This window comes from Mastomys coucha, unplaced genomic scaffold, assembly GCF_008632895.1.
Source record: "Mastomys coucha isolate ucsf_1 unplaced genomic scaffold, UCSF_Mcou_1 pScaffold22, whole genome shotgun sequence".
Lineage (NCBI taxonomy): Eukaryota > Metazoa > Chordata > Mammalia > Rodentia > Muridae > Mastomys > Mastomys coucha.
Genome location: NW_022196905.1, coordinates 154913469 through 154924676, shown reverse-complemented (window position 1 = coordinate 154924676; position 11208 = coordinate 154913469).

Sequence of the window (11208 nt, the reverse complement as noted above, 5' to 3'; positions counted from 1 at the left end):
GGCTGTGATAGGGCTATGGTAGGCCTGCTGTGGTAGGCCTGCTGTGGTAGGGCTGTGGTAGGGCTGTGATAGGGCTATGGTAGGCCTGCTGTGGTAAGGCTGTGGTAAGGCTGTGGTAGGGCTGTGGTAGCCTACTGTGGTAGAGCTGTGGTAGGGCTGTGGTAGGGCTGTGGTAGGGCTGTGGTAAGCTGCTGGGTTCTGGTGGAGACACCCTCCTAGGTGTCATTCTTGGTGGTTGTTGCTACACTGGCATCTAGGGTTGGGAAGACTGTGATTCTAGGTGCTTGTATATGGTCTTAACTTTTTTTTGGCTGGGTATTCTGTGGCTTCTTGATTCTAAGGAGAGGTGGCTGTGTGCGGCCTGGGGGAAAAAATCTTCTAGGGCCTTGTTATGTGTAGGCTCTGGGGATTCCAGGTAAAATGTGTTCTTGGTTTTGGGACCTGAGACCTAGGAATGGGGATGGGCTAGGGGCAGTGGAGGGGCTTCACAAGGGACATGGAAGGGCATTCCAAGAGGGAGGAAGGCTGGGTGCTCCACCAGGATCTGCTTAGTCAGGTCTCCTGGGAGTGAGGAAAGGCCACAGCAGAAGGCCTGCTAAAGAACTGGGGGTGATCAGGAGATTAGAGTTGGAGCAATGGAGAGAGAGATAAAGGCCTGCAGTTAGCCTGCAGCTCCTCTAGGCCAGGAGTGGCCTCTGGGTTGTTGTGGAGTGTCTACTGGAGCTGGGTGCTAGGATAAATACAAGGTCTCGCTTTGGAGCTCAGATAGGCCGCAACCTCACTTCCCACTACTTCAGGCTCTAGGGTGCCGCTGTTTTAGACATTCCTGGGCTACTGTCTTTCTCAACCTTCTTCAACATCACTTTACAGAGTCGCAAGCTACGTACTAAGATCAGGGCCGGGTGATGACTTCCCCTAGGGCTGTTTGACAAGCAGCTTTTGCCTCCACTGTGAGGATGGGAGATGACTGCGCATCGGGGTGGACACAAAACACCACCTTCTGTCCGGCAGCGTCCAAGCAGTGCATACTGACAAGTGACTTAATCCTAAAGCAGGCACAAGACTGCACACCTTTAATTCCAGCACTCGGGAAGCAGAGGCAGGAGGATCTCTGTACATTTAGGCCAGCTTTGTCTATGTATTAACTTCCAGGACAGCCAGGACTACACAGAGAGATCCTGACTCAAACAAAAAATTAAGTGAGTTATTCCTCAGAGCGGAAAGGGTGTTACTCTGTAAGTTATCAATGTGAGTTGTGACTGTAGGAGCACATGATTGTATTTAAATCATAACAGGAAAAACCAGGCCCAAGAACATCCTAGACTTACCAGATCAAGGGAAGGGCATAACTCCCCCACTTGTTCTCTATAGAGAGGACAGCACCCAACACTGGTTGGATTGGGCCCAACATCAAATCCCAACCTCTCATTTGAAACCAAATGTCTGTGTGTCAAAAACAGGCAAAGAACCCACAATTGTCCTGGGGCCTAGCTCAGATCAATCCATGCTACTGATGTGACAATGACCTGCTTTCTGTTGTCCAGTGGTTTGCCCGTCTGGACCTACTGTCTGTCCCACCATCTACTCCAGCTCTGGACCTGGTTCTCTCCCCTTCCACCTCTGTAGCAACCCCACAGCTCAAGTTTGTGACCCACAGTGGTCTGACTTCTTCCCTAAAACTGTCAGAATTTACAGTGTCAAGGTTTCTAAGCTTCAAAAATCACAGTTATTGTGTGTGTGAACATGCTTGAGCAGTGTCCGTCTACCACGTGGGTCCTCAGGCTCAGTGACCTATGTATGCCTTTGCCCGCTGAGCCACCTTGCGGGCTTCTCCACTCTAATCTTAACCAGCAGTATCTATGGCATTCAGACTACTCGTGATACTTAACACAGGTTCATTTATGAGGTGGAGAAAGCTGAACCGCAGGAAAGGGCAATGCACCCCGCCAAGCTGCTGGCTGGGTGTTAGGTTAACGAGCCAATCACAGAGGTGCCCGGATGGCTGCCAAGTGGTAGCATAGAGATCTCAACTGAGCTGTACCCAGGACCAATCAGAAGTCTGTTTCCTGATCATCTCCTGGGCAGAGACCGTGATGACTCACCTAGAGTAACCTCTGACAAAGTAAGTTTAATGTGCTGTGTCTCTCTTTTTATGTGTCTTCTGTGTCTCTGGTCTGGTCTCATAGGTCCAATATATTGAATGTGTTGTCAATATAGAAACAGAATTCTGACCTCAGGAGGCATAAGAGATCATTTATTCCAGAGCCAACTATGAGAAACCATGGCCCAGGAAGTTGGATTCATGGTACACCAAACACTGTGTTTCCGTGTGGTAGAAGTTCATTAAGTTTTATAGTAACAGAACAACGTTATAAATAGAGTAGATTTTCAAATATATTGGTGGAAACTGTCAGGTAGGAAAGCAAATCCGTCAGGTCTATGCTACAGGCCTCAGGTGCTATCTGACGACATTCTCAGCTTGTGGGATGGTGGAAGCCAGGGATCTACTAGCACGATTCAAAAAGGCTTTCTTCTGATAGTTACAAGGATGTTAAGCCAATCACAGAGGTGGGCATTAACCTGCAACATTCCAGCTGTCCACAACCACTGAAGTCAGTCAACCAGCCATATGCAATGGTAGCTAGCACAGGTGCTGCCTTTTCTGGAAACCTCATTCACAGTGTCCCACATCCAGTGTGCCTTCAACTGTGTCCTGCTCAGTCCACTGAGTCCAGTGTGTCTAGTCACTCCCAGCATGCCAAGGACCAGCCGTGGCTTGGAGAGGGGTTCTGAGGAAGGGGTGCTCAGGAGGAACAAAAAGAACTCGAAGTCAAATCATGGACACAAGCTGACAGCCTGTGTTCTGCTTGAGACAGCTTTCTGAAGATCACCAGATAGCTCACCCAGATAGCTCGGTTCTCCTAGACCAAAGCCCAGTCTTTTATGTGCTTATCAGTTCAATAGTTCACCCCAGGTTCCCACGAATCAGCCTCCCCTGACCCCAGCCAGATTCTTAGAAAAAGACTACAAGTACATTCTTTTTTCCTTATTTTCTTAACATTGCAAAGGAATTCTGAGATCTGCCTGCCTCTGTAAGCACAGACAGTAAGTTAGCTGGGTGGGATCTCACCTTGAGATGCCATGCCCACCACGCCTGGGCCTAAGCTCCCTCTACCCCAGGCTATCTCACTTTGAGATGCCATGCCCACCACGCCTGGGCCTAAGCTCCCTCTACCCCAGGCTGACCTTGAATCTGCCTGCCTCTGTAAGCACAAATAATAAACTTAGCTGGTGGGATCTTGCCTCTGTGATCTCTCCTCCCTAAATCTCTTAATCTCCTTCTGACAAGCTGGCTCATAGTGCAGCTGCCTGTTCTTTCAGGTCTGGGAAGCTCCTTATACAATTCATGTTGCACCCTTATATTTTTACATCATTGAGAATTTTTTTTTTTTTCGAGACATGGTTTCTCTGTATAGCTCTGGCTGTCCTGGAACTCATTCTGTAGACCAGGCTGGCCACGAACTCAGAAATCCACCTGCCTCTGCCTCCCAAGTGCTGGGATTAAAGGCGTGAGCCACCACGCCCATCAAAATTATGTATTTTTGAATTTACATTTTCAGAGTTCTTTCCAACCTTAAGGGCTGTCCTGAAGGTCACAGCATTTACCATTTTGCTAAGATATACCCTCGCCTCCCAGACTCATGTTGCTTCTAATTATCATGAAATCATTAACCTTGGCAGGGAAAATATTTTTGTTCCTGAAGGAGGAACATGAACATGAAACTATATATATATATATTACAAACAAGTGTCACAGCCAGCATCCTTCAACACTCGTGGAGACCTACGTCCTGCTGGCTCTGTTCAGAGGCAGGAGCCATGTCACATCAGCACCAGCATCTGATGGTGGTTTACCTGCACAAGCAAAGCTCTAAGTCATTCCACCCTGACAACTGACAACCCATCCCCCAATGGAGTATATTTGGACCAGGTACTGCTCCATTCATATATTTCAGTTCATACACCATTCAGCAGATATTAGAGCAGGTTATGCAGTGGAACCCTCCTTTTACATGTTTCCTTTCTCACTGTTCCTGGGATGCTGGGATAGGAGTTGAAGGAGTAAAGGGTAGCCAGCCAAAAGGACCAAGAGCAATCCTGGGTATACGGATCAAAACACTGGTTTCTAGTTATTCCCTGTAGAGTTACGTGTCCTGGCTAGTAAACTGAAACCTTGTCTATATAAGGTCCTAAGCAAGATTACAGATTGCTCTCTCCTCCATGAAACAAACTAAGAAGACCGGGTTTGTCTTAGTTAGTGTCTGCTGCTGTGATAAAGCCCCATGAACAAAAGCAACTCAGGGCCGGGTGGTGGTGGCGCACACCTTTAGTCCTAGCACTTGGGAGGCAGAGGTAGGCTGATTTCTGAGTTCGAGGCCAGCCAGGTCTACAGAGTGAGTTTCAGGATAGCCACGGCGATTCAGAAAAACCCTGTCTTGGAAAACAAAAAAACAAAACAAACAAAAACTAACAAAAACACAGACCAAAATTCCCTAAATTTTAGGTTGGGCGGTGGTGGCGCACACCTTTAATCCCAGCACAGAGACAGGTGGATTTTTGAGTTTGAGGCCAGCCTGGTCTACAGAGTGAGTTCCAGGACAGCCAGGGCTACACAGAGAAACTCTGTCCCCAAAAAAACAAAAAACAAAAAAAAACAAACAAAAAAAAAAAAAAGAAAGAAACTCAGGGAGGAAAAGGTTATTCCAGCTTACAACGAGAGTCATAGTCCATCACTGAGAGAAGTTAGGAACTCAGTGCAGAAACGTGGAGGCAGGAACTTAAGCAGAAGTCATGGAGGAATGTTGCTTAGTGGCTTGCTCCACATAACTTGCTTAGCCTGCTTACTTAAACAACCAAGGAACACCTGTTTAAGGGTGGCACTGTCCCTGGGAGGCAGGGCCCACCCATATCAATCAATAGTCAAGACAATGAACAGCCAACAGACTGTCTACAGGTGATTTCTTGGAGACATTTTCTCAATTGATGTTCCTCTTTGATGATAACTCTAGGTTGTGCCAAGTTGTCAAAACAAATGAAACCAACAACAGAAAAAGTCGGGGCAGGGCTGTCTCACCTCTTGGATGAAGGGCTAGAAGGGCAGAGCTGTCTCACCTCTTGGATGAAGGGCTAGAAGGGCAGGGCTGTCTCACCTCTTGGATGAAGGGCTAGAGGGCAGGGCTGTCTCACCTCTTGGATGAAGGGCTAGAGGGCAGGGCTGTCTCACCTCTTGGATGAAGGGCTAGAAGGGCAGGGCTGTCTCACCTCTTGGATGAAGGGCTAGAAGGGCAGAGCTGTCTCACCTCTTGGATGAAGGGCTAGAGGAGTAGTCCCCAGCAGAGGTGATAGTGTTGCCACATCCATAGCTGTGAGCTTAAATACAGTGTTCAGCAGTGCTGATCTCGATCTCTCAGGGCCACCAGGCCAAGGAACAGAGAAGAGGTACCGAGAGGTACCAGGGACAAACTCAGGAGCTGACGTGTACCCCCAAGTGAGCAGACTCTGAAAACAGAAAGCCCCAGAGACCTCCACTTTTATACTCAGCCTTCAAGGAAAAAAAAAAAAAAGAAGAAACAATAACCAAGAGTAAGATTGCAGAAGAAAACACTGGTGACTGAGGTGTCTATGAGTTGCAGGGGGCTGTCAACCAGCAGCTAGTCTCAGTTGACCTTGGCAATGACTCTTGAGTAAGGAAAGTAAACCAGAGAGGCTGGGAACTCTCTCCAGCACACACTTCACACACACTATCCCAGCTTTCCCAGTCGAGAGGGAAAGGCCCAGAGAGATGGACTGCCCCAGAAGAGAGCCCCAAGGGAACTGCCACTAGAGCTGTTGTTTTCTGTTGCCTCTGTTCCACTTAAGGAGCCTCCCTGGGGCCCCAATGAGATTGCTTTCAAGCTTAAAATAGCCGGGAAGGGTAGTGAGTGGAAGGGTCTACACTGTCCGTTGTAGAGACCATATCGTGACATTAGCATTCACTGGCTTGGTGCTTATACTCTGTGCAGATAAGAGCCATGTTGACTCACTGAGGTGGCTAAGATGATCTTCTTTGAAATGAAGAGTCTCAGTAAGTTAGATGCTATTTGTACATATTTCTCCTTTTTTTAAAAAAATTTCTTTATTTTATATATGTGAGTACACTGTCACTGTCTTCAAACGCACCAGAAGAGGGCATCAGAACCCATTACAGATGGTTGTAAGCCACTATGTGGTTGCTGGGAATTGAACTCAGGACCTCTGGAAAGAGCAGTCAGTGCTCTTAACCACTAAGCCATCTCTCCAGCCCCATATTTCTCCTTTTAAATGTGGGGTCTCATGTAGCGGAAGCTAGCCTTGAAGTCCTATCCCAAGTTCTGGAATTTCACTAGCTTCTCTTGGTGTTCTTTTGTAGTACTTTCAGTTCAGGTCAGAAAGTGACAAGTCACTTCAATAACCTCAGGTCCAAGGGCTGATCAGCGGGTGGCCCGGCAACATCCTCTGCCTGGGCTGGCACAGTCTGGTCTGGGTGATGAGAAGACTTCCTAGTCTGCCCTTCAGGTGGCAGAAAACCCAGCACCCTGCCCAGGTGCCGAAGTACTCTAGAATAGCAGCAGTGATGGATGACAAGAGCAAACCAGTTGAAGACATTTTAAATGATTATGCAGCTGTGATACTGAAGTCCACCTGACCGTCATCTTATCCCTCAGCTGCTTCTCAGGGCACGGTACTCTTCCTAGGTTACAGCACCTTGTATGCCTACAGCCATCCCCTGCCACCCCCGCCACCCCCACCACCTACCTCTGTGCCTGCTAGAGTTCCAAGTGTCTCTCTGCTAAAGGCTTAGTCCCAAAGTGGAACTGCTCCAGGGGCAAAGGGACCTAGTAGAAAGGACTCTAGGTAATGGGGGTTGAGTGGGGTTCTCCTGCAAAGGGAACTATGGAACCTGCCTCTCAGCATGGCATGCTCTGCCACACATACCTGCCATGAATTCCTGCTTGGGACCCAGAACTACAGGGCCACCAGATCAGGAACTGGAATCTCCAAACCATGAGCTAGAATAACCTTTCATGTTGTTCATGCCTCAGGTATTTCAATACAGTACCACACAACTGACTTAACACGGTACTCTCCACCTTCCCCAACAATGACTTATGTTCCCATCCATGTGACAAATGGAGTCTGATTTTGTGTCCGAGTAAAACATCCCCCCTTTCAATATTTGTGCTCAGCATTTTTTTTTAAACAAGGTACTTGTAAGGCACTGGTAGGTAAATTCTGTAACTTTTGTTTGTTATAGGGACTTTCCACTTAGAGCTGCAACTTGCTATGTAAACCTCAACTCACATAGATCCTCTGGCCTCTGCCTTCCACGTGAGCAAAGGCGTGCCTCACCATGTCCAGAAGCTCGAGAATATTAATGTTCTCTTTAATCAGGATCTTTGGCCACCCTCTTTCTGAAAATAGGCTACCAACCGATTTGAATCTCAGTTTTGAGTTTTGCTGAGTGAGGATTATGCATGAGGTGGGGTAGGGAGCTGCTGGGGATCAGGGACAGAGAAATGGAGTGAGCGGGGCTTGAAGGGTTAACAGAGTTTCTACTGCAAAACAGACATGGGCAGCCAGGAAGACCAAAGTCCACCTCCGCTTTCAAAGGCACAGGGTGGCATGTGACAGCTCTCTAATAATCAGCAAGGGTCTGTGAAGACTGGGCTGGGGATGTGGTTCGGTTGGTAGTATATTTGCTTAGAATACAAGAATCCTAGCGCTCCATCTAAAGTACCACATAAAACCATCATCCCAGGACTTGGGAAGTCCAGTGAGGGTCAGGAGTTCAAGGTCATCCTCAGCAACATAGCAAATCCCAGGGAAGCCTTAGTGACATGAAACTCTGTTCTGGAGGCCAAGACAGAGGTAGTGACTGGCAGGCCATTGCTGGAGTGCCAAGGATGACCCCACACCCCTCCCTTGTCTTCTGTGGTTGGCCTACTGTCCTTCACGGTTGACAATAGCTCCCCACCCTCAGAGCCAAGCCCCAGGCCTCATGAGGTGCCTCATATCTTTGTCCCCACATCTCTCTTAACCAGCACAATAAAACATTTTACAATTCTACCTTGGTCCACTTAGTCTAGAATATAATCTGGTTTCTGCCTTTCTCTCTATCCTTCCCTCCCTTGAGAGACAGGTTCTAGTGACTGGCAGTCACTAAAAGATGGTTGGCTCAGCAGCACCTGCCACCTGGCACTCTACATTGACTGACCCTTACCCTGTTGTGCCAGGGAAATGTTAGTGATTCCCCCCAAAACAGACAGGAGCCGATGTGATGCAACTTACAGGGGTCTTTATTCTATTCAAGCTAGCTCACGCCCCCTGTTTCTTCCCCGTCCTGCACCCATCACACCACTGTCACAAGGATGATTTTGGTGGGGGACCCCCAAATGTCTATGGGGCAAGGCTTTATGGTAAGTAGCCAGCAGTGAGTACGCGTGCAAGCATCTAATTAGAAAGCTACTGTGTCCTTTAACATAATTGGCTAGTGCTGGGAGTCATATCATAAACTTAATTTCTGCTCCCCTCTGCATTGGCGATCATTAGGCAGGGAGTGTTACCTGGGGGTGCAGGTTTGTTGGGGGAATAACCTGGAGACACTGGTCTCGTTGAAGGTGTAACCTGGAAATGCTGGTCTTGTTGGGGATTAGCCTAGAGACTGGAACTAGGCTCAGGTTTTGTTGGGGCGCCACCTGGAAACTAATGCTAGGTACCAGCCTGTTAGTTTCCCTGGGTTCAAACTTAGGTCAGGTTCTCTAAAATGGAGTCTGAATGTAAAAGCTTTGGCCTCTCAGCCCCACTAATGATTCCTTTCATGATACCATATTTGCTTGGAAAAACACAACTCCAGTTTTAAAGGCAGGGTATTTATTTGTATTTTCTTTTACAATAACTGAACAAAATTTGACATGGTTGGTACATACCCACAATCCCAGCAGATGGAAAGCTGAGGAGGAAGAGGAGGAGGAGGAGGAGGAGAAAGAGGAGGAAGAAGAGGATGGTGAGTTCCAGGATAGCCTGGACTACACAGACCCTCAAGAAAACAAAACAAAAATAATAGTATCTAAGCAAAATGTGGTTTATCCACTGATTAGAACACTGACACTTGATATACCCAATCCACAAAGCCCATGAGCAGACACTGGGGACCCATTTCATTAGGACACACATCAGTCTATGCACCGCTATAGAAATATGCATATTGTGTAAGTAATTGTACAAACTAAAAAGTGGTCTTGAGGAAAGATGCATTCTAAGAAGCCTAACATTACATTTTATTTTACTAGACCTTGGCACTATATGCAAAATAAACTCCACTGTGAAAAAGCAAACCAAGGGCCAGTGAGATGGCTCAGCAGGTACAGGAGCTTGCTGCCAAGGCTGATGAGCTAAACTCAATCCCACAAACCCAAGTGGTAGAAGGAGAAAAAGGTTCCCGAAACCTATCCTCAGACATCCACATGAGCCACACTGGACACAAACACTAAAGTAAATACTATGAACATTTTTTTCTTTTCAAGACAGTTTTTCTCTGTGTAGCCCTGGCTGTCCTGGAACTCACTCTGTAGACCAGGCTGGCCTTGAACTCAGAAATCCACCTGCCTCTGCCTCCCAAGTGCTGGGATTAAAGGTGTGTGCCACCACGACCGGCTGCTAAGAACATTTTTAAGACAAACTAACATGGGTTGGTCACATGGTCCAGACCTGATTCTACACCCAAGGGAGTTCCCTTAAGAATTGACCTCAGGCTCACAGTCCCCAGAAGACAGGGGAAAGTGCCTCTCTCTTGTTGGAAAAACTGACAAGGTACACTTGTCATTTTGTAAAATGAGCCTCATCTTTCCAGAGCTGGAGCTGAAGGGGATGCGCTCAGATTCAGATCAATGCATGTAAAACAAAGCCGACTTCTCTGTGAACAAGGCTTGAAACCCAAGAGGCTACCATTTGGTGCAAGCATCTAAGTGATATCAGAACTATTAAACTGTGTTCTTGCCTCACCGATTATGAACTTGAGACAGACAGATTACATCTTACGGTTCCCACGCATTAGTCATTGCTCAGTTTATTCAAACACCACACTTTTCTATGTAGACTGGAACGTTTCTCAATCTCACCTTCACAAGGAGTGTTTGTTGTTTGAATGGATGGCTGTGTGGTGTGTTCACCCTGGTTAACAATTTCCCTTTATCAACTGTCTGGTTTCTAAGTACTTGCTTTATACTACTTAATATTGCAATGTAAGGTATGTGTGGTATGCCTGGTGGCATATTTATAATCCCAGTAGCTGGGAGGCTGAAGCAGGAGAAGGATGAGTTCCAGGCCCGTTTCTGCAATATAGTAATTTTAATCTCTTCGATGTAGCTTCCTCAAGGATAAACATACACACGGAACAAATATATATGGCAAAAGGGAAAAAAAAAACTTCACTAAGTTTCCATGAATAGTGTCCACTCTTTAATGGTTCAGTATGATTTTCAAATTTTAAGGAAAACTATTTTTACAACCATAGCACTGTCCCATTAGAAAGAGAATTTAGTAGTCAGTTTTTCTCGATAATAAAATTTCTTTCATTATGTGCCCAGCCTGCTCACATGACACATGTTTTACAGTTACAGACTCCAGGGCCTCTCCATCCTCTCTGGCTTGGTCTCCGGGCATCCATCCCAATTAAGGCCTAGCGATGTAACTAGCTGCACCGTTGTTTTCGGGTGTTTAATGAGGAGCTGTGCTCCGCAGGCGCCCAATAAACACTAATTGGAGGAACTCAGGCAACCGCAGAAGCAGGCCAAGGCCGACTGCCAGAGTCCTGAGTCCCCACTCCCGAGTGTGTCTGGCAGAGCAGCAGCTTTATTTAGAAGTTGCGCCTCGGGCACGGTCCTCAGCAGGAACCGGCGCAGCTCCAAGCGCTCCAGGCCACACCCTCCAGCTCGAGGACACGCCCAGCCGCCCCGGGAATCGACCGGAGCCCCGCCCCGCTCTAAATCCCAGACTCAACTCCTTTAGTTAAGGCGTGGCTTTCAGCTGCCAATCACAGAGAGGCCGGCCCTGAGCCTCGGCCTTGCCCCAGGCAAGAGCTTCAGTTAGGTTTACTTCCAGGGTCCTAGGCAGCAGGCTCCATGCGAGGTC